The sequence below is a fragment of the Harpia harpyja genome, chromosome 13, assembly GCF_026419915.1.
Source record: "Harpia harpyja isolate bHarHar1 chromosome 13, bHarHar1 primary haplotype, whole genome shotgun sequence".
NCBI classification, from domain to species: domain Eukaryota; kingdom Metazoa; phylum Chordata; class Aves; order Accipitriformes; family Accipitridae; genus Harpia; species Harpia harpyja.
In genome coordinates this window covers 34147432-34169398 of record NC_068952.1, presented here as the reverse complement: position 1 = coordinate 34169398, position 21967 = coordinate 34147432, and the positions used below count along the sequence as shown (strand labels likewise).

The following is a 21967-nucleotide window of genomic DNA, read 5'->3' as shown; positions in this document are numbered from 1 at the left end:
GAACCTCCATGGAAACATCTCCCAAAATAATGAAAAGTGTGAAATAAAGCTGGCTTAGGTGTTTGAGCGCTGTGTCTGCACATCACATAGCTGTGATGTTGGCCTACAGCTGGCGGTAGGAAATTTGCCAGTGCAAGCTGGGCTAGATCAGGTCCAGACCCCCCCGTGACAATTCCCACCACTCCAGGTGCCGGTTAAAGCACTGCACCCCTGCCTGCACGCCAGGCACTCTCTTGTCTTTTCCCTTGCATGCACAACATTTAAGACGACCAGGAGCAAGTTGGGAGACCCCACGGCCATTGCTCTCACTCCCTGGCTCTGCGGCTCAGCCACACATGCCCCCCTACACTCACAGCAGCTGAGGGCTCCTCGTGGTGGGGATTTTGGGGGTGACACGATAAAAACCTGCTTCACAGGCTCACCCCGGGGATTGCCGTGGCTGGCTCTGCCCCCCCTGCCACCTGCCCTGCCTGCAGCTAGGACTGCGCTGGCTGCGAAGCCCTGGGATGGCTGCTAGTGCCGGGGGGGACAACGAGCACAAGTCCTTGCCCAGCTGTATCCCTTCAGCATCCTGCTGGGAGGGCTCAGGAGCCTCATCCTTGTGTCCCATCAATGAGGGTCCCCCTCCCTTCCCCACATCTGTGCCACGGTCTCTCAGTTATAACACTGCTGCAAAAAAAGGTGTCCAGACACCAGCGAGACGAGCTCCTTGCAGCTCGCCAGAGTAGTAACAGAGAGGGGCAATTCTGCAAGATTTGGCCCAGGCGTAAGCAGTCGTCCTTAGTAGCCACATGGCTATGGCTGAAGCCCAAGCAGAGGGCAGAGCACCTGCCACCGAGCAAGCTGGTGGAGGCACGGTGAGAGACCACCCAAGCCCTCAATGTTTAACATGCAAAGGATCATGACCTTGGGGGAAAGGAAAAAGTGATTTTCCGGTATTACTCAGAGGAATGGAGGCAGGCTATCAGGATCTCCCGGTATCACACAGAAAATGCATTACATGATCAGGAACAAAGCCAGGTTTTCTAATTCCCAGTCCCATGGCAGCCATCGTACTGGTTCCTGCCCAGTACAGGCCCTCAGGATCCATTCAGCATTTTGAAATGGCAGCTAGCTATTTATGGCTGCTGCCTATATTACTCCAAGGAGCAGCATCTTTATTTTACAAACTCAGTCCAAGTTTTCTTGAGTACCCCGCTGACACAGGGTGGATTTCTGAGAGTAATCTTTCCTCCTTTTTTCCCAGAACAGCGAACATCTGGGACTACTGAGATATCATCTTGTGGCATCGGCTGACTTTTTTCTTTAACGAGTTTCTGTGTAACAACTTCATGATGTTTTTCCTGGGAGGACAACTGTCTCATCTAAAACCTTGTCTCGCATATTCCTTTATAGAGGGAAGTTTTATGCTAAAGCTCTTGAAAGAATTTCCTTTCGTGCCCCGTCCCCACCTTTCTCTGTTTAATTCCTCCCAAATGTCTCTCTGATGCTTAACCTGCAGGTCACCCTCTTCGCCAAAAACAAAGCAAAATGCTGGCTTGAATAAGCTCAGGATACATGGATGTCATTTCTGAACATTAGCAGGCCACATGATACTACCAACTTTATTTGATCCCATTTGCTGGAGCAGCCTGAATTTCTCAGGGGCAGGGGTTTTTTAATCCTAGTTCATTATTGTTCAAACCCATCAAGCAAATGGCCATGGAGCGGAAGCCTGAATGGGCTTGTTTAATAAACAGGCAAAGTCATTCATCTGCAGCATAGCAGCTCTGCAGCAAGGCTACGTTTTCTCCCTCCTGCTTCTTACTGGGTCTGCCTTGGCAGCAGTCATGTTAAACCCTGGTAGGGAAATGCGAGGGAGAGTAAATCTTTGGCTTCACGCTAACTGCTTTTGCCCGCTGCAAGAAATCCTTGCTGAAACAAATGGTCTGATTGTTTCTTTGGGTCAATCGCCTATTTTAAATTTATTTCTCACATCTCACTGGGCACTGCTGAGGACACTGGCCCCACGGCAGGCTGTGTTCTTCATCTGAGTGAGTGATGGCCAAAGCAGCAACCCACTCAGGCCCCAAACTGTAGCCTTGGGCTCTGTTGATGACACATTTGCAGCTCCCTACAGCTCTTATCATCGCTGCCATGGAGAGCCGAGATAGGCTGTGAACCCATGGCACATGCCGGCTTTAGAAACCTAGCCCTAAGCTGTCAGGATGGGCATGCCCCTGTGAGCTAGGAGCTGCGCTGAGCTTCTTTACGCCCCTGACTCGCCCCATGTTTGAATTAAGGATCAGGCCCTCAGCTGACGCGAACTGGTGCATGGAAATTTGGTGGAGCCTTGCCAGGTAATGGCAGCTGAAGATCTGGCACCCAAATCTATTTTTTATACATAAAACTTGCTATTTTTGCACGGCCTTTGGTTTCGCAGCAATGCCAGAAAAGCTCCCCGGCTGCGTTTCCCCTACAAAAGCGTGAATGTAAGATTTCATTGCTGGACGCTTGCACCAAAGATGTGTTCAAGACAGATAACTGCTAGCATCTGTCACGGTGCCATTTCTGTGCTGAGCAAAGCGCGTGGGAGCCCTGCCTGTCCCCCCTGCTCCCTGCCTGCTAAAACCCAACTGAAACTCATTACATACCAGGAATACCAGCGTCCCCGCAAAGCCTGTGCTGCGCGGAGAAGGCGGCTCTCCCTCGCTCTCTTTTTTCCCTTCCGCCTCGCTTGACTAGGTCTTTGGCAGAGCCCCAGGACTTCGGAGGGGGGAGCGGAGGGGGGCTTGGGAGGGCAGCGACTTCCCGAGCATACCCACGTCCTCATTTTGATCTGCGGTACTGCCTGCTCATTTCCACTTCACAGATGCTGCTGAGCTCTGCCACCGAGAGACAAATCCCAGAAGGGGAAGGGAGCGTGGTGGGGAGGGAAGAGATGAAAGCAGAAAAGAGCTGCATTTATTAAGCTGTTTTTCTTTCAGTGAAAAGAAGCATTTATCAGTGATTTCATATATCATGTGAGATGTGGCTCCCTGCCAATTTCTACGGATGCAAACAAGCCACTGACATCATACCCTAAATATAGAGCAGCTCCTGCTTTAGGTGAATAAATAATGCAGATGCAAAAGCCCAGGTCTTCAGTTACACATTCATTACCATCTGTCTGTCAGGTTCTCATCATCAGGAGAACAACGTCCGACTCCAGCAAGGAGTGACAGGTGAAGAATGCAAAACAACTGCAGACAATAGGTGATTAAGCAGAATTTCCTTGTTCTCTGCTTTTTTCTTACAGCTACATTTCATTTCGGCAGTAATCCACGGTGCAGCTTTTCCAGCGCAGCTCTGCCACCTCCCTCCCTTTCCTTTCAAGCCAAGCTGGAGCGACAAGCCTGGGTGGGGAGAGCCTGAACAATGAACACGGCCAAAATGTGGAAACCTCCCTAGGCGCTTAGCAGGGGAAAAAAAGCAGAAGAAAGAAAAAGGAAAAAAAAAAAAAAAAGGCTCTGATCAGACTGTGCAAGCAGTAAACCAGCAGCATCGCCCTGTGAAACACAAGTTTTCCATGCCCTGTCAGAGAGAGGTTTTAATTAGGGTCTCCCAATGCTAATCGCTCTTGATTCCTCTAGTGGTTTTACTTAAGGCACCCATTTTAAAAACCACACAAATGAACCTGTAGCTGGCTCCACAGCATATTACTCTAGCTCTCAGAAAGCACCCCAAGAAGGATTAGGATTGATAATAAAACCCAATCGATACTTTCCCCCTTCTCCTCCTTCAGATCAAAGGCACTGAGCAGGAGGAAGCGTCCCAACCCATCCTTACTGGGGGAGGATGGAGACAGGAGAGCAGGAAACAAGAAGACAATGCGCCATCAAAGCTGCCGCAAGGTGTTGGATCAATGACAACATCTGCATGAGGGTCTGGGCTACAATAGAAGCTGTTACCATGGGGACGGGTGCAAAAAGCATCAGGCGGGAGGGAGCAGGCAATGATGAAAGGTGGGAAAGCGGGAGAGAGTATTTTTAGATCGCTTAGGAGGAACGCTACACAATGACATCATCCTATCTCATTATTTGCACCCATGCTGTAAAACGCATTGTGGCGTCTGCCCCAGGCTGTTAAATGGGAAAATGTTATTATGGATGTGAATTATAAATACTGTGGTGAAACCTGAGCTCAGGAGTTATTAGACATCACTATTCTGTAATAAAGGAGAGCATTTAATACACTGTGCTGTACAGAGTCACTGTACGGTGCAAGAAGCATTGTGTCTAGGATTTTAATATTCTCAGAAAGTAATTATGAGTCATCCTTTTATTGTTATTAAGAAGCGGAGTGCAAATAATTTTACACATTTGATATCCCACACATCAACAAGCCTTTTGCACCGGAGAAACATGGCCTAATTTTCCAGAGCGCTGCCTGCCAATGTGCTCCGAGTGAGTGTGGTAGTAGTCGTGGGTGCTCAGCGCTGCCAAAAATCCAGCCATCCGTGTCACATGCGAAAGAAGCCTCATTAATCTCGAAAATACAAAGTGTACGTTTCACTGCCTGTGTTCAGCTCCTTCGGCAGGGCCAGACCCCTTTTACAGCTAAGGACCCAGTAGATACCCATGGCATCTGCTGAATATAGCCCTGATTCGGGGGGCGGGGGGCGAACTCTGACTCTCAGGCACGGCTCCCAGCAGACAAAGAGAGGAGAAAGCCTCCGGCCTGGAGAGGTGAAACAAGCCGGGGCTCGCCTGCCTTGCGCCGGGACGCGGGTGCCCGGAGCCCACCGCCCAGGAGAGGCTGGAATCGCTATTCCCGTCATGCCGCCGGTGGTGAAGTCGGAAGGATAAACCCAGAGGAACGCGTTTCTTGTGACTGCAGAAGTCTGAGCCTGCTCTCTGCCCTGGAATAACCATCGGTTATTCGCCAGAGCGTGTCGGGGGCCACCGGGGCCTGTCACTGGAGATGGGCAGGGACTGAAATTCCCAACCCACGCTGACACCCACCGACGCTGCCAAAATACCGCCGGGTGAGTGACAGGGCTCGCCCGAGCTTTCGCCCTGTGCGAAGTGAAACACGTGGGTCCTCAGACGTTTGTTTTCGCACTCGGGACTAACCCCCGCCTCAGCGGGCGAGAGCAGGAGGCGGGTAAGCGCCGCGGTGCCGGGCCCCGCGGCCGGGGGAGCGGGCACGGGGCAGGCAGCAGCGCACAGGCCGGCGGCGGGCGAGGCGTGAGCGAGGCCGATGTCACGCCGCAGCGCTCCTCCTAGATGAGATCAATATACCCTCCCTCGCCCGCCGCCCCCCCCGTTCCTGCTCCCCGCCGCTGCGGCCCCCCTCGTCCCAAGGGCGCCGGCGGGCGCGGGTGGGCCGGGGGCCCCGGCCTCCCCTGCCCTGCCGTAAAAGGCCCTGGTGCGCAGCCCGGCCAACTGGGGAAACGGAGCAAGAAATAGCACGGAGATGATGGCGGATGAGCAGAAATACACGCGAGCCAGGGACTTACCACCTGGCTGGAGGCCGGCGTTCCTTAAAGCAAGGACAACAGGTAGCAAAACCTGGTTTTTTATTTTTGTGTTACCCTGCGATCACGGTGAGCAACTCTTCTCTCCGTTCAAGCTCTCCTTCCTCACAGAAGATGTGACTCTTTAAATATATAATAAATAGTGAAACATGCTGATGTGTGTGTGCGCTACTTCTGATCCGTCTTTGGGAGGAGAAGATGAACGTTACCCAACACAGCGTAGCTCAGACTGCCAAGGGTCGCATAGGGCACATCTGCAAAGCAGGACTAGAAAAGGTGAGTGAATTTAGCTGAGCCAGAAATAACAACACCTGAAGACATTTTCTTTCCTACTCTAAATGCGACTTTCTAGCTCCAGCATCCCTGAGCCTGTTGTACTTAAATCTCCTGACTTAACTAGACCATGCCTGAAACAGCAGCCTTTTTTATGGTATCATGGGCTAACTCGACCTATTCTGCACATTGGCTTCATTCAGCTTAACCTCACCCCCCTTTCCTAGTTAAGCTAATGCCCAGCACAATGCTGAATAACTTTTGCTTTCTTCCTGGCAGCTCTTTTTTGGCACTTCTCATTTTATTTTATTTTTGAGGAAGGAGGTTAGGGTTCTACATCTTACAATATTAGTGTTGGATATAGATGAAACAATATTTCATATAACTTATCATTTAATGTGTATTATATGTTAGCTTTGGCAGGGCAGGCATTGTAGTCATGCCAGTAGAGAAACTTTGATCTGAATGAGTGTAAAACTCAGCCAGGCTTGAAGTAGGGTTGCAGAAAATAATTTCAAATATTAAAAATCTGGCCTGTGCTTTTTGGGGTACAGGTGCTGGTGGTGCCTGAAATATCCCATTTTATATGAGGCATGACCTCTCTGCAAAAATCAAGGACCATTTTAGGACAACATACAGCTTGGGACGAGGAGTCACTCTGGACATGTGTGGAATTCACCAGACACATTTTGGGCACTGCCCCAACCTGAATCACAGCAGTTGTGGACATGTACGGCTTGAGGGACCTCCAGAGATCATCCAGCCCCTCTTCCCCTCCCTTTCCCTCTCTTCCTGTCTGATATCCCCATCTGATATTTGTTTAACCTTTTTAAAATATCTTTGGTGACAGGAACAGCCCTCTGCCAGGGCTAACTTCTCCTGCTGGTTACAGCATGTTTTTCCTATAGCTCTAACTCAACTCACTCTCACCGAGAAACAGCTCACCTTCTCCTCTGCCTACCTGAAGACTAGTTGGTCTAATGGCAATCTTTACATATTTGACATGTTGCCACGTCTGCCCTCATCCTCCACTCTTCCAGCCTGGACAAACTAGCTCTTTCAACCTTTCCCTGTAAGCCACGTCTTCCAGGCTACCACCATGTCCTGCTCTCTTCTGCACTCGCCTGCATCGGCCCTGGAGAAGCGGGATGACATCCTCTGCCCAGCTCAGCCCTGAGGAGGGAGGAATGATGATTTCCCCAGCCCCACATCTGGCGTGACCACTGGCACCTCCCGGTTGGCCCCTTCCCAGTCCCGGACCACCAGCTGCTGCCTTGCCTGGACCTCCCCTGCTCTGCTGCTGCTGGACCAGCCCTTCCCCACGGCATCGTTATCCGCTTGAGTCCTCCTTCTAAGTGTGTGCTGTGCACTGCCCTGTATTGAATTTCATTTTATTGATCTCAGACTATTTCTCCATTTGTCAAGACCACTTTGATTTCTAGCCCTCCAAAGTGCTTGCAAAGTGTGCTTCCCCACCTGGAGGTACCCACAGATTTTAAAGTGTGCTTTCTATCCCATTACCCTCCTCATTAATAAATAATAGCAGCACGATCCAGCACTGTCTGCTTGCTTGCTGCCTTCCCTTCCCTCCAACCTCTCCCGATACCGGGGCAGTGAGCACCCTTGCCCGTGAGATGCAGGAGGATCATGGGCTTGCCACCGGTGACGGCAGCCCCCTGAAGTCAGGGGGTAAAGCACATCGTCCCACGCTCAGCAGCTTGCTGCTGCCGGCGTCAGGCACTAGAGCCTCGCGTCTGACGTAGGCATGCCTCTCCATCCAAAGTTAAAAAGCTGCTCCTATCCGTGTGTGCATGCGTGGGGGTGTTGAACATCAAGCCTGTAGCCAGAAGACAAGCTGGGCTTGGTTTGGCTCAGCAGGACCACTGAAGCTCGGGCTACCAGAAACGTTTACTGAGCGAGTTTGTGCAGCTTCAGCTCAGGCTTGCCAGGGACCCAGCTGAACAATTAAAGGAAATATCAGTTCAGTCGCAGGTTGCAGCACACTCATAGCCCTGCCTTCAATGAATAAAATTAATCATTCTCACTGATTCTCTAATCAACCCAATCCTCAGAGGTGTAAATTATGCTGGCAGATGTATAATCAGGGAAGTTTTCCAAATTAACCTAAAAAAAACCCCAAGAACCCACTGAGTCTCTCAGTGTTGGCTGAGCTAAGCAAAGGCTGTCTAAAACAAGTGCAACACAAAACTGGGTGGCAGCAACTGTGCCTTGCAAAAGCCAATGGAAAAACAACCATCCAGGAAGGGAAGGCTTCAATTCAAGATGATGAGGGCCTCCCCAGGCCAGCCTTTCCCAGCTGACCCTGCCCCGATGCTTGGGACATGCCTCCAAGCACTTGTTTGCATGGAAATCCCATCAGGATCCTACACGTCAGCAGGTGCAGAAGCATCTCAGAAAAGGTCCCAATCCCTTCGGCCGGCAGACCTGTAGGAAGAAAACAAACCTCAGCACTTGGCTAGGAATAAAACACAGAGGGTGGGGGTACGATCATCAGTGGGTGTCATCCTCTGCTAAATGTCCCCCCCCCCGCGCCAGCAGCCGTGGTCTGGCTGTTGGATGGAGGGGGACATCAGCTTGACAGCTACAGCGTGGTTTTGTCTTCTCACTGCTTCTGTGGTGGGAAACGCCAGTGCTCCTTGGAGGAGTGAAGGTGGGTGCTGCGTGATAGCACCCAGCAGACGGCCTGTGTGAAAAGGTTATTCATCCACTGACCGGGGTCTGCAAAGGATGTTGGGGCACTTTATTTATTCTCCCTAGAGATGTGGATTGAAATAATTGTACTGGTGTGTACTGAGTAACGAAAAAGAGGAGATGTCAGAATTTTAAATGCAGCATTGGAGCCTTTAGAGGAAAACAGTGAAACAAAGCAGCAAAACCTGAGTTACAAGTGTATTGCCTGCGCGACCTGGGGGCACAAAAAGAGTTCGGATGGGGCCCAGCCTGCTGCTTTATGTACCCACTGTTTTATTATGTGAAATAAAAATAAAATGGATTCCAGCAAATAATGGTAAATATTTGATGATATAATTATGCCTTATTAATGCAATGTTCTTTCTTTTGCAAATTAAATTTTCACAGGAATTCATCACCCATTTCATTTTTATTATTTAGACCATGAGTATGTCGCAGTTGTTTGTTATGTACTTTCATAACCATTTGATTAATATTAAATGTTTAAAATAAAAACTCCATTTATATTTTAGTTATAATGGCCCTACGAAAATATTATGAATACGAATCAGTATTTATGGCCCACATTAGTTCTTAGTACTACTTTTGATATTTTTATTGCTGTACAGGACACGCACAGTTCATTACATATGAAAAATAGTTTAATTTTCAGGAGCTTTGTAACGATCCGTAAACCGGAGAGTTTTCCTTGCCATGCTGCACAAACCCTCTCTGTCCTTCTGCTCCCACTTCTTTTATCCTGAAGAAGGCAGACCTGAGGGAGGGACAAACCTACCCTATCTGCGTGCCTGGAAGAGCAAATCTCTTAAAAGGCATGAACGCAGGAGTTGTAAGCTTTGAAAATCGTGACACCACAGCTCCTGTCTGCCCAGATGTACAGAACTGGACCACAGCTAGGCAGGAATTGGGAAGAGTGTTAACTACCAGGAATTATCTCACCAGCCTGTAAGGCACCTTACATGCCTGTTGGATGTGGTAATAAACAGAACCTTGTATGTTTGACAATTACCCCGTACAGAAAAGCTCTTTGTGGCCGCTCCAGCGGGTGGCTGCAGCTGGCACCCTACTGCCGTGGGTTTCAGGCTCCAAAGATGCCCAGGAGGAGCAGGTTCCCCTGCAGCGCTGGGATCAGCATTGGGTTTTCTGCTCCAGTAGCTCAGGCAATTGCAAGTACTTCAGGGTTTTTTTGCAGTACTACAGAGAAGTGCTGTGGCTTCCATTAAAAATACAAAAAAGAACCAAAAAACCCCTTCCTGAGCACTCCCCCTGCTCTCTGCCAACCCACTGTGAATCAAGCACTCCCATGCAATGTTTTTGGATGGATCAGACCCGCCACAGTCATTACTGTGCATGTGTAGGATGTTAGTCCTAAGCCAAGTACCTATAAAGGCCTTACTTTCCTTTCGCTACACCAGCTTGGTGCTCTGTCAGCTTTGACAACATCCTTAAAGACTTTAAATGTCACGCACAGAGTATCTTCTTCCCAGCTCCAGTTATGCTGGATTTCACCAGCACGCTCACATGTTGCCTGCAGGAAGAAAGTGGGATCCCAGGATTTGCTAAACATCCTAATGACAGCAGGAGACAGGGGTCTGCAGATGACAGCACCCATCCCCGCCACCACTTCCACTGCTGGAAGATGACGGGTCCTGGCTCCCTCGGGGCGACAGGGCACAGCTAGGCTTTCCTTGCCCAGCTTCCTCTTAGCAACTTGGAAGAAGCATGCCTACTTCCATCTTTGCTGGGCTTTTATGAGACATGGTGGACTTCTGCCACACACCTCGTGCTCCTTTAAAGTCGTACAAAGTGAATACGAAACCACCCCCGTCTGTCCTGATGGCTTCCCATCCACCTTGCCTTGCTACGCCTGACTAGCTGAGGCAAAGGTGGGTCCATAACGCAGCAGTATGCTCCTCGCCTGTGTGAAGCCAACTAACGGTGCCGGACTTTAGCAAGTTAAACAGTCCTTGTAAAAATTCTCTGCTCCAAGCCTGCTCCTCTGTTTCTGAAACACTGCCAGACAGCCATCCTACTTCTGTGGTGGGTAATATCCCCTGCAATTCAGAGTTTGCTAGGCAGAGCGAGCAGACACAGCCAGCAACAAAAGGCTTGTATTCTCCTCCACGGCTGCTGAAGTGACATTTCAAACAAGCAGAGAAAATGTTCCTGAAGGTATAGAGATTAAAGTATCAGAGGTAAAAACAGCTGCGTCCCCCTGCACCACCAGGGCTTGCTCTCAAGAGCTTATCCTGATTCTCATTTCAGTTCCCCAGGTTCCAGAGGTGTATCAGACGTGGCTTTCCACTGAACTGAAACCTCTCATTTTGGGTGGTGTTTAGCAAAATATTTTCTTCCTGAGGGTCGTTCAGGAACTTTTGAGCTGTGAGAGGACAGGCAGAGTGTGCAGGGGCCTGCATGTGCTGTTTGCACCCCTTCCCTCCCTCAAACACATGCACACCCGTGAAGACCACTGAAGAAGCACAGACTGTGCGTGGCCGTGACTTTTTCATTGCAGCCCACTGCGGGCTGCTAGGTCTGAAGAAGCAAATCCTGACCTCAGTTTGCAGAGGCAGGGGAGCCAGGACCCCATTTCTAAGTGCTGTTGAAACCCCTGCCAAGGGTGGGGACCCTCTCTACTGTCAGAACAGGCTTCCAACGCATCCACCTCGGAAAGCCAGAGGGGAGCAGCTCCCGGCGCCTCCGCAGGGGGTTGGCGGCTGCGCCCGGGCTGGCAGGGCAGGGCAGCAGCACCTGGAAGGGGGTTTGTGCCCCCAGACCCCCGTGCCGTCCTCCACTCACTGGGTTGCCGCTTTCCATTAAGGGCAGAGTGCTCCGTGTTTCTCAGCCACCTTCGTAAAAAAGGCTGGGGAGAGGGTGTCAAAGTGGGAGGCTTGATTAATTTGGTTTGAAGGTAACAGCTGCCATGCAAAATAGACGGCTCTTTGGCCCCTGGATCCCACCTTGTATTTCTGCTAACTTGAAGAGGAGGTGGCCTTCCTCAATTCAGAAACTGAGCTTCCTTTCGGCTGTTGGGCTTCGGGATCTTTGGAAAGACATAGAGCTCTTGTATGGAAACCAGCAGCAGGAGCCTGGGACAACAACTAAATTATGCTCTTAAAAACACTCAGTCCTTTGAATGAACTGAAAAAATTAATTTTCTTACATACTAGGAGAAAATATGCAGCCGCATTATCGTACGGGAGCCACTGTACGATGGCAGGGGGCAGGGGAGGATGAAGCCCATCGAGCCCCTTTGCCCTGTGTCATTCCCGAAGTGCAGAGCCCGGCCGTTTCCGGAGCTGCTGCCATGTGGGGCTCTGCAGCAGCCAGGGCCATCGGGCTGCCTTCTGCGAGCTCTGTTCGTTTCTGGAAACTGAAATACCTCAGCTTCCAAATCATGACAGGAGAAGGTGCTTTACTTAGGGTTGAAATTGGAGCCAAAATCTATTCCTGGCAATGACTTGAAGGTCACGCACCAACAAAGAGTTCCTACCCCATCGGTATGTGCTATTAGACAGATGCTGCTGTTGCTCTTTCTCTGACAGTGACAGATTTTAGGCTTAGCATGCCACCCTTTCATGGGTGTGTTTGTTTTCTCCTCCAGTCTGCATTGCTCTCCTAATCCTTGTCCCCAACTCAAGTTTCACCCACTTTTGCCCTCCCCAAAGGGATGCAATTAGGCACAGCTAGTGCAAATCTTTACAGTAACAGCAAACTCCTGCGTGTCTGCCGACTTCACCAGCAATGAGATGACAATGTGACTTTGCAAGCGTGCCCTGCATAGCCTCTGGTCTCGGCATCCCCTGAGGTGAGCGGAGCAGTTCACACACAGCCCTTGTGCCTGTCACAGGAGGCTGGGGACAGCCTAGGGGACTCAAAAGTGGAAGCCGGTCAGCAACCCTGAGATGTGTGCCTGGAGACATGTTCCATTGCTGTCCTTTCCCAGCTGGTGGGATGCAGCACTGCGCCCTAACTTCGGAGGTGGCTGTGGGGAGCGCAGCCCTGGTTTGCAGCCCTAAGTGTCTGGTTCCCTTCCTTAGATACACAGCAGAGGTCCTTTGCAGGGCAGATGTCTTGGTCTTCACACTCTGTGGAGGGGTTCAGGCTCCCGCAGCACAGAGGTAGTTTATTACCAAATCCAGCCATTCTCCCTTGCTCTTGTCTGGCGTAAGACACCCACCGTGCAGAATAGAAGGGAACGAAGCTCCCAAATGGGCTGCCCTGCTACCCCACCACCACCGCTCTGGTGCCTCTCCATCTCAAGAGGATGATTTTTTTAAGGTGGCTCTCTGTGGGTGTTTGGCATATAAGGAGACATCAGTAAGAAACACAGCAAGCTGAGGGTTATGAATGGTGGCCATGGGATGGGCAAGTCAATCAGGGATAAATTGGGAGTGAGGAAAGAGGACCCTGATGCACTACCAGTCCCCGTGGACAGAGATGGATTAGAGCAAACAGTTGCCTGTATTTATAATCTTCCCAACACCCTGCTGTGCCCAAAGGAGAGGAGAGAGGAAGGATCACAAGACCCTCACTGGCTGGGGCTTGGGAAAGGAAGTCTCTGAAATGTGAACGCTGGACATGCCCCCCCAGGGTCGAGATTTTCCATGGTGTCACTCCTGCTGTCACTCGTGGGGGGAGCGCTCTGGTGAGCTGATCCTCACTCCCCAGCCTGCAGGAGAGTTTTTTGGGAGCCCCGAGAGCCAACCTGAAGGGAGGCAGGGAGAAGTCTGCTCCTCTGGTCCCTGCCCCTCACCCCCTGCTGCCTCCAAGGGCTGGTGGAGCTAATTGATTTATTATGAGTACAGTCCTTTTCAGTGTGGGTCTGTGTTTATGTTTACTTTTAGGAGCTAGAGATGGTACAGATGGCTGATTTGTTTGTTCGGTATTGTTCTTTCTAGCTGCCTAGAGCTGTTTTTGTACTTCTGTATTTGTCATGGTTACTGCATACTCAAAATCTCAAGTGCCTCTTTTCCTGTATGGCGGAAAGCTTACTGAGTATCAGCTGAAAAATCACGACTGTTTAGGAGGATTCTCTCTTTCGCCCCTTTGTCCGGCGCTACCCCCCCATTGCCTTTGTTTAGGTGCAGAGCTCTGGGAGGCAGAAAGCCAGCTCCAGCGCAGAGGTTTCCCAGAACACCCAGAAAACATTGACAATGGGCTTTCCCCTGGCTCTGAGAACCCCTAAAATGGGTCACCTCCCCTGCAGGTTAGGGAGGAACACAGGCAGGGACAACTGGCGCTGCTGGCGAGAGAAATGGTGGTGGCGAGGAGGGAAGCAGCTGCATTTGATCACACAGCATTGCTGCCCGGTTGCTGCTGGTGGGAAGAGCAAGCCCGCTGATTAGCATTCCCAAGAATACAATTAGGAGACAAGGCTATTTTCAGCCGTGTCCCCTTTCATGGCTTGCAAAGACACAAGCGCAAAGAAGCCCCGAGTAGGCGCTTCCTCCACCGCAGGCACTGGATGGCTTATATTAGCACAATGCTCCAAATCCCCTGTAAGTCCTCGCAGAAAGGGAGAGTAAATATAGTTTGTCAAACAGTTATCTTTAGCACACTGTCTCGTCTGCCAGCATGGATCTTTCTGCATGACCTCTTGCTAAGTCAGGGCAATTTCTTCTCGTTTGCTTACCCCTGCCTGCGACGCCATGCCCGGAGGGGAGCCAGGGCTCCCTGGGGCTGGGGGGAGAGAACGCTTCCACCCCCCTCGTTGACCAGGCTGGGTTATTGACCTTTAGGCCCAGTTTTTCCCATCTGTTTTAAAAGGCCAAAAATACGAGATGGAAGTTCACACAGAAGGATGGTGAAGGGAAAGTAAGCTGGCTCTGCTGGGGAGCCCCTCTGAGCTCTGGCAGACAAGGGGCCCGCTGAGTCCACACCTCTGCACCAGGTTCTCTGTAATGATGGGACGGTGGTAGGACAAGAAACACAGGGAGGTTTTGCAGTTTTGCAGGTTTTGCAAGGCAGCCCCCTCACGGCGAGCTGCTATCTGGACAACCTGATCGCACCCAGCAGCCAAAAAAAGGCCCAATCCATGTCAGGTCATGGCTATACCAGAAAGTAGATGCCCAGGGTAAGCTGGAGCTGTACAAATGCAGTGAGAGGGCAGGCAGCTCCAGCATGCTGCGTCCGTGGGAGCGCTGGGTTTCACAGCAGGTCTCTTGTGCCTGTCGCAGCAGGCAGTGACGTGCCTCCACACAAAAATCTGCATGTCCGAACCACTAATTTTCAAACAAATAATTTCCTTTTTTTTTAATCTTAGCAGAGTCTCATCCCTTCAGGAAACTGTCGCAGGCAACTGGTCTAACAGAAAGCTTGGAGACTCTGACATAATGAAAAGCAGGAGATTAGAGAGTTAAAGGCCCCAGCTGCTACTATAAGCTTTACTCTCCCCTGCTACACTCGGTTTGAGAGGCATCATGTTGCAGCTCCTTCCCCTGTGCCACTCTCTAGCATGGCTGGGGAACTCTCCAGAAGAAGAAGAAGACATTTTCAGTGCTGTCTGCCAGATGGAGAAACCCAACCACGCTCTTTCATCAGGAGGGCCCCTGCTTCCTCCTGCGCTACCGAGCAGAGCTCTTCCAAACTCGCAGAGGCCAGGTCTTCGTCTCTGCTGTAAATCTACAGTGACTCCAGCACCGCCAGGGTTTATACGGGGGAACGAAAGCCGGGATGGGGCCTGGCGAGCTGCTGCTCATCCTGCTGGAGCTGAAGAGGGACCAGCTGTCCCATGGGGAGGCTACGCTCAGTCGTGCTCCAGGGATGGGGAGCGAACCCGGCCCTGGCTGAGCATCAGGAAGGGGACAGAAGGAGAGGAGCTGTCCCCAGCATCCAACAGCCTTCTGCAGAGGATCGCATCCAACAAACCTCCTCCTGTTGACAATAACCAAGGATAGCTCTATTAAGTATGTATCTATAAGGAATCTGCCCACTGTCGGGTGACTGTAGCCAAAGGAAAGTCAGACAGCTGCATGCCAGATATGCGGCATACAACTGCACATATTCTGTGGCTGAACCAATGCAGAGGCACCGTAACCATTTCCTACCACACGGGTTGCATGAGGGGCTCCAATCCACGCGCTCGTTTCTCTGTTGGCATCACCTCCACCTTCTTTTCCTCCATTGACTTTGAGCAAGGGAGGAAGGGAGCACAGGCAGGAGCCTGTGTTTTCTGGGATTCAGGGGTACCCCGCACCTCCCTGCAGGCGGGACATTGCTCAGCCCTCCTCTCTCTGTTAAGGCCTTTTCCAGGGACGACGAGGTGCCTCCTACAGCTCTCCTGCTGGAAGTGGCACCATCCCCTTGCAATTCCCCCCTGTTGAAACACTCTGCCTCGGCCCTGCGCAGCCATTAGGCGCTTCCCCACCTCTCCCTGGTGGGGAAATGAGATGGAGAATTCCAGCCACAAGCTGGTCCTTCACCCAGCACAGCTCAACTCCAGCCAGCCATGTCTTGGTGGCCAGCCTTATTCGCAAGTGATTTCCCCACGGGTGTGCTACGCTAACATTTCCTGAGGTGCAAATGCACACGTGCAGCACAGACATGCCGGCACCCAGAAAATCACTTAGGGAGCGTATCCAGTGATTTAAATGAAGCTTGCTGCTCAGCTCATTTCTTGGGCTTATTCTTTTCATTTCCTCAACTTTGAAGCAACTCCTGACTCTACTGCACCTTCCATGTGCCTGACCCAGTTATGCTCGCCCCGATTCCTGCCTCCACCAGCTCCCCGGTGGGCTTGGGGGTGATGGAGCACACCCCACTGCTGCAGTCCAGCCCCCCCCCCCCCCCATCCCGACACGGTTTGCATCTCAGGATTCACAAAGCTCTTTCCCATTAGGACACTGTTAAGGAGACAGCACCAGTAATAAATGGCTTCAAGAAACTCTCCCAGCCCTTCCTATTTGTTATAAACCAGTGAGATGCCAGTACCAATGAGCAAAGTCTTAAAATATATGTGAGATTCTGCTTGGAAGCTTGATGTTTTTCTCTTGTTATTCACGAATAAGGATTGTATTTCCCAGGTAAGTTAACTTGAAACACTTTTCTAAAGTTAGTTTAAATGTGAATTCTCCAACAACATTTCTTGTTTGTTTTTCAGAAGGCCAATCAAGCTTGCAGTGACAACAAAACCCCCCTTCCCTTTACTTCAAGGGAAGCAAATACTGCGGAGAAAAGTCAGAGCAGTGGATCAGTAACAGCTTCAAGTCCTTCGCCCCTACAGATCTGCACTTCCTTCTGGTTACTCTGAAAAGCAGCCAGGAGATGCCCTGCGTGGAGCCAGGAGCCCTGCAATGCTGATGACAGGAACCAGCATTTCATTTCACTCATTGGCCACCCCCAGCCCTGTTCCTTCCTGGTTTTTCTAAAGACGTGCTTGTGAAAAAGTTGAGGATAGAGTAACTTCACTCTGCTCAGGCCCAGATTGCTCCTTCGCCTTATCTGCATGTACAAAGTACCCTGAAAGAACCAACATTTCTTCTGAATTATTTATAGTATATGGAAATGATAACAACATAGAAATCTGCTATGATTTAATTAATTATGAATAAGTAATAAGGTAATGCTAGCAATACATTTAACTGAAAAACCTATTTATAATGAAATGATTTCTTATAAATAATTAGAGCAAAACTGTGTGTGTTGTAACTCATCATTTACATTTAGGGCCTGATTCTTCCTGCACTTCTGGTGTAGCTTTACCCACAGGGATGCTCCCGTGGAGCCGATGAAGTCAATGAGAGTGCTGTTGGCAGGATAGGATCCAGTTTAGGATTAGAAGGAGAATGGATTGCAAAAGAAGGTGGTCATTTTTCCTGTTTTGTTTTTTAAACCAACTAAGGGTCAGCAATTCAGTCCCTAAAAGACGAGCTTTGCTTTTTGCCTGGAGAGCAAATTCACCTTATTTTGCCTTTCTTAGTCCCATTTTAAAAGCAAATGAAACCCAGGTGACACTAACTCTGTTTCACAAGTATTGCTTACCATTTGCCTAAACCACTCTTGCCTGACTCTCTGCAACAGCTCCTGGCAACGTGCACCCTAACTGATACACTTGTGGGTACCATGACAAAACCCAAAGTTTGGTTACTGAGACGTGATGGGAGGAGGGGCACCTGAAGGAGTGTGCCATGTACCATCTCAGCAAGAGGGATTAAATTCAGACTGCTGTCACCAGCCTGTCCCTGCTGCTAGCCTGGGCCTTAGTTCGCAGGAATGATGGGCGAATTAGACCAGCTAGCTTTCAGCTCCCACACTCAACAGGCAGAAGCAGGGATGGATGGCACCTAATTTAGCCTTTTTTTTTTTTTCAGTAGATTATCTCGCTACAGTCCTTTATCTCTGCTTTGAAATCAGGTTGGTTTTTAACTCTGGTCAGGTGCAAATTGCTTTGCAGAAGCAATACTGGATTTTGGCTGTAAGCAGTAAACAGAAAGGATGCTTCATTACCGTCACCTTCTTGAAAAGGGACAAAATGAAAGAGGAACAGATCTTGCAGTCCTGCTTTCACTGACCTAAGTCGGGGTTTTGCTTAGGAGAGGAACTCAAGGCAAGCTGCAAAACACACATTTCACTCAGAGGCTCAGGCTGGCTCCACCTGCAACAACCTCAAATGCAGCCGGTAACCCTCTTTGCCTTTTGCCTTTCTCATCCAAAAGAAGCCTGTGCTGGAGCGGCACTCGTACCTCTTTCTATGGATTATCACTGCTTGGGCTTTCTGAGGGGCTTGTATTCAGTTCTCATGCAGGAGCCAAAAACCTGTAATAAAATCAGGCTCGGCAAAGGAAGAGAAAGCCCTCTGCCAACAGAAGTAGCCACATGCGCAGCCTTTGATAGGCCAAACGCAGCCCCTGAGCCACTAGCTGAACTCCCTTGGTCACCATCGGGATGAAACAGGCAGTGCCAAAGCACTTCTTTGGAGCTGCTGAAGAAGAGCGTAAGCGAGCCCTGAGGTCGCACGCCGTGAGAAGGGTCAGTATGGCCAAACGCCAACCCTCTGGGACAGCCCCTTCCCCTGCAGGCACCTCTGAAGGTGCTCCCCCAAGGACACAGCTGCCGGCAGCAGGGGTGATGGGGGAAGGACGAGGGGACGCCGGCAGGGCAGGTAACCCCGTCCCTCTGCGGCCAGGGAGCAGCTAAAAAGGGAGCCCGGAACCTTGCCTACGTCAACCAGATTTACTGGTGTTGCTCCAGCGCTTCGTGGACTGTTATCCATCAAAAGCAGCACTGAAATTGGCACTCTTCGCAGAAAAGGAAGGGATCCACCCCAAAGAGCTAAATGTCAGGAAACTTTTGTGACACAGGATGAAGAAACACATGCTACCGCTGCAGTTCAGAATGTTCCTGCTCAGAAGATAACCGGGAGGCAGCGTGGCTGGGCCAGGCTGGGCTGCTGGTCCGCACCTTCCACCAGCGCCAGGACCACACAAGACCTGCAGAGCCCTTGCTGCGAGTCCTCCCCGAGGGGTGGCCGGAGGCCAAATGACTAACCACCCAGCACGCACCGCCGTTCCCAGAAAGTCTCGCTACCTGGAAAGCCTCGCTGTTAAGAGGCAGATTTCAGGAAATAACCGAATTGTGGAGGAGAGGAGCAGAAGGCAGACCTCCACCTTCACAAGTGAATTTTAACGTGGACAGACAAAGAGCTCTGGGCAAAGAGCCACAGTAATCCAAAGAAGCAGAACCGGTGAGGTGAAATAACCATCTGGATTATAAAAATATTAATAGGGGGTATAAAGTAGCTGGTTCAGTTATGGGCACAGGTTGCCTGCCTCTCCAAAGAAAAGCAGAGGGCTTACACAAATAGAAGGGCTCTCACAATATGAAAGTAATCATCAAAATAGCCATTAAAAAGCACAGCTAAAAATCATTGCTTCGTGCTGTTTATGATAATTTGTTTCCTCTGGGAAAGACAGAAGGCGCAGCTTAGATGTCTAAGCAGAAATTTTGAACTAATTAAAGTCCCTGGAATGACAAGTCAAAAACCCAGCAGGGCCCATCCAGCCCCCTTCTTCCCAGGTGCAGGGAAGTCGATACCCAGTGCCACTACTGCATGAAGTGTTTGTTGCCCAGAGTTAATAAAGATAGCACGGTACTTTCTGCGAGGAAACAGACACCTTCCTTCTCTAATTTCTGAAAGGGAGGTTGCCCTAACTGTATTCTCATAGGGAAAATGGATTGAGCCCTATTCAATCACCACCACAAAATCACAGGGAACTTAGTGGTTTGGTTTTTTTAATTATTGTTACAGTCCGAATAGGTCAGAAAGTGTGATGGAACAAGTGGTGCTTATGCTGGTTCTGCTTCATTGCAATGCATGAAGTAGGATCTGCAAAGGTATGAGTCAGTGTGCGGGAGCTGATTTATTTCCTGATTTTTGTGAAGTGAAAGAAAGGTGATGTTCAGCACCACCTTCCCCTGCTCCCATTGAAGTCTTTCATATAGTACCCTAATTTGTGAGCTTTCTAACTATCAGCTGAGGGGTGATGCATTTTAAAAGAGAAAATTGTTTGTTCCTAGTGCTTAGCAGCAGCTGAATTAAGTAAGACCAAAAAAAAAAAGAGTCGTAAATAGTCTGGACAAAATTAAATGCTTTATTGCATTATGCAGTTGTTGCCTAATATCTGCAGGTCCTCTTAGTACTGAACAGTTGGAGAATATGACAATCCTATAAAAAAGGGTTGGGGAAAACCTGGATTTCTGGTGGAAAAGAAATTCAGGGAATCTATTTGAAAAAAAAAAAAAAAATCAGGCCTCCTTCAGCTCATAAAGGTGCAAAGAGAATTAAAAACCCAAAACCACAGGAAGGAGAAGGGGAAAGTCCAGTTTGCTTCCTTGTGGCCCCGGCCAAGTGGGTGGCAGGGTGAGGACCCCATCCGCAGCCGGGATGCTCCCGCAGCCCACTGCCTGCCCACTTCCCAGCCGCCAGCCAGCCGCTCCAGCCCGGCAGTGCGGGAACAGGAGGAGTTGTCTCTTGCTGCAAGGAAGCGACCTGGTGAACCAATAACCCCTTTCATCTCTGTTTACTCATCTTCTGTTTGTTTTCAAATGGTTGCCAAGAAAAAAAAGCATGAGGCATCTCTGTGGCGGGGTGGGGGGTGGGGAATAAGCGTTTTGTAGTGGAAAAGGGTAAAAGAAAACAAATACTTGGCATTTTTGCAGTGAAGAGTGAATGCTCTCCTTCCCAGAGACAGCCGCTGAGGTCTCCCTGAAAATCAGAGGGTCCCCAGGGTTTTCCAGGGAAGCCACAGCCCTCCGCCGAGGAGGGCACCCTGCTGCCCTGGCACCTCGTGGCAAGCTCCCGAACAAGGTGCCCCAGGACGGGATGGTGGCACCCGGGGCTGGGGACCACCGGGGCAAGAGGTGGCAGGTCGGGGGGGGCGCATAGAAGGGGATCCCGAGGTGGGTGCATGGTCGGGCTCTGTGCAGTGCAGGGTGGGCTCTCACCCCTGCCCCGGCACTGCATGGAGGTGGGAGCTCATGAGCAGGGATGCTTCTTGCGGTGGAATCAAACGTGATGGAAGAAACACCTACTACAGCAGGAAGCTTTCGTGAACTTTTCCTGGCTTCTCCGTGAGTTTATTTTATAAGGGGCTTCCTCTTGATGCAGCGTTTTGAGTTTTAGCATGTACTCTGCTATACCAATCTCTACAAAACCGGCTCCTGAGTGGCAGAAAGAAAAGCAAAGTTAGGTGAAGTGTGTATAAAAATAACTGCAGCATTGTCACCCCATCTTCAGTGCACCTCTGCCAACCAAGCAAGACAGCCATGTGGACCCTAACAGGCATTTAGGAGATTTCGATGGGAGACGTGTTTCTTCTTTCCCAGAAGGGAGGCTTCAGGAGCGTTCAGCCTTTCAGGGAGCTCAGCGATTCGAATGTGAACCCCACACTTTTAGTGCTCAAAGCCCACAGCTTGCTCCAGAGGCTGCCCGAAGGCAGCGAAAGAGTTACCTCCAGAGCAACAGCCCCGTGTGATGAAGTGGATAAGCAGGCACTCCATTCATCTCCCTGACCTTGGGCTGTGGCAGAGGAAAGGCATCCCCACTGCCCCTGGGAACAAAGGCCAAGGGAAGGAGGGTGACTCCCGAGTCCTGCTGCCCAACACTGGATCCCGCTGGGGAGGGCGGCTGGGCCGTCCCATGGTCCTGCTTGGAAAGCGGCGAGAGCCACCCGCTGCAACCCACCCCCTGCAGAAAGTGAACCCATACGTTGCCCAGGCCCACCTTCTGTTTTAAGAGGGGAAAAAAGTTCTGTTTTTTTTATTTTTTTGGTTTTTTACTTGCCTTGTTATCTCTGGGAGCACAGACTTGAAGGTGTAGTTTATACTGGGCTGGACTGCGACATGTGAACAAACAAGAGTCCACTTGGGGAAAGGTGGGTTTGTTGGGGTTTTTTTATTATTATTTTTCAAAAGCCACAGCTGGAGCTACCTAAATGCAAACGCTCCAGGAGGAGAAACATGAAATGCTAAGGGCTGAGCCTTTTT

At 50.3% G+C, this 21967-nt stretch overlaps 1 long non-coding RNA gene across 1 annotated transcript; it reads left to right on the top strand.

Moving 5' to 3' along the window:
- Positions 1–5298: 5298 nt before the first annotated feature.
- LOC128150525 (uncharacterized) lies at positions 5299–7325 on the top strand. Its single transcript, XR_008238079.1, has 2 exons — positions 5299–5773; positions 6861–7325. It is a non-coding gene; the product is annotated as an uncharacterized LOC128150525 (long non-coding RNA).
- The last annotated feature ends 14642 nt before the right edge of the window (positions 7326–21967 follow it).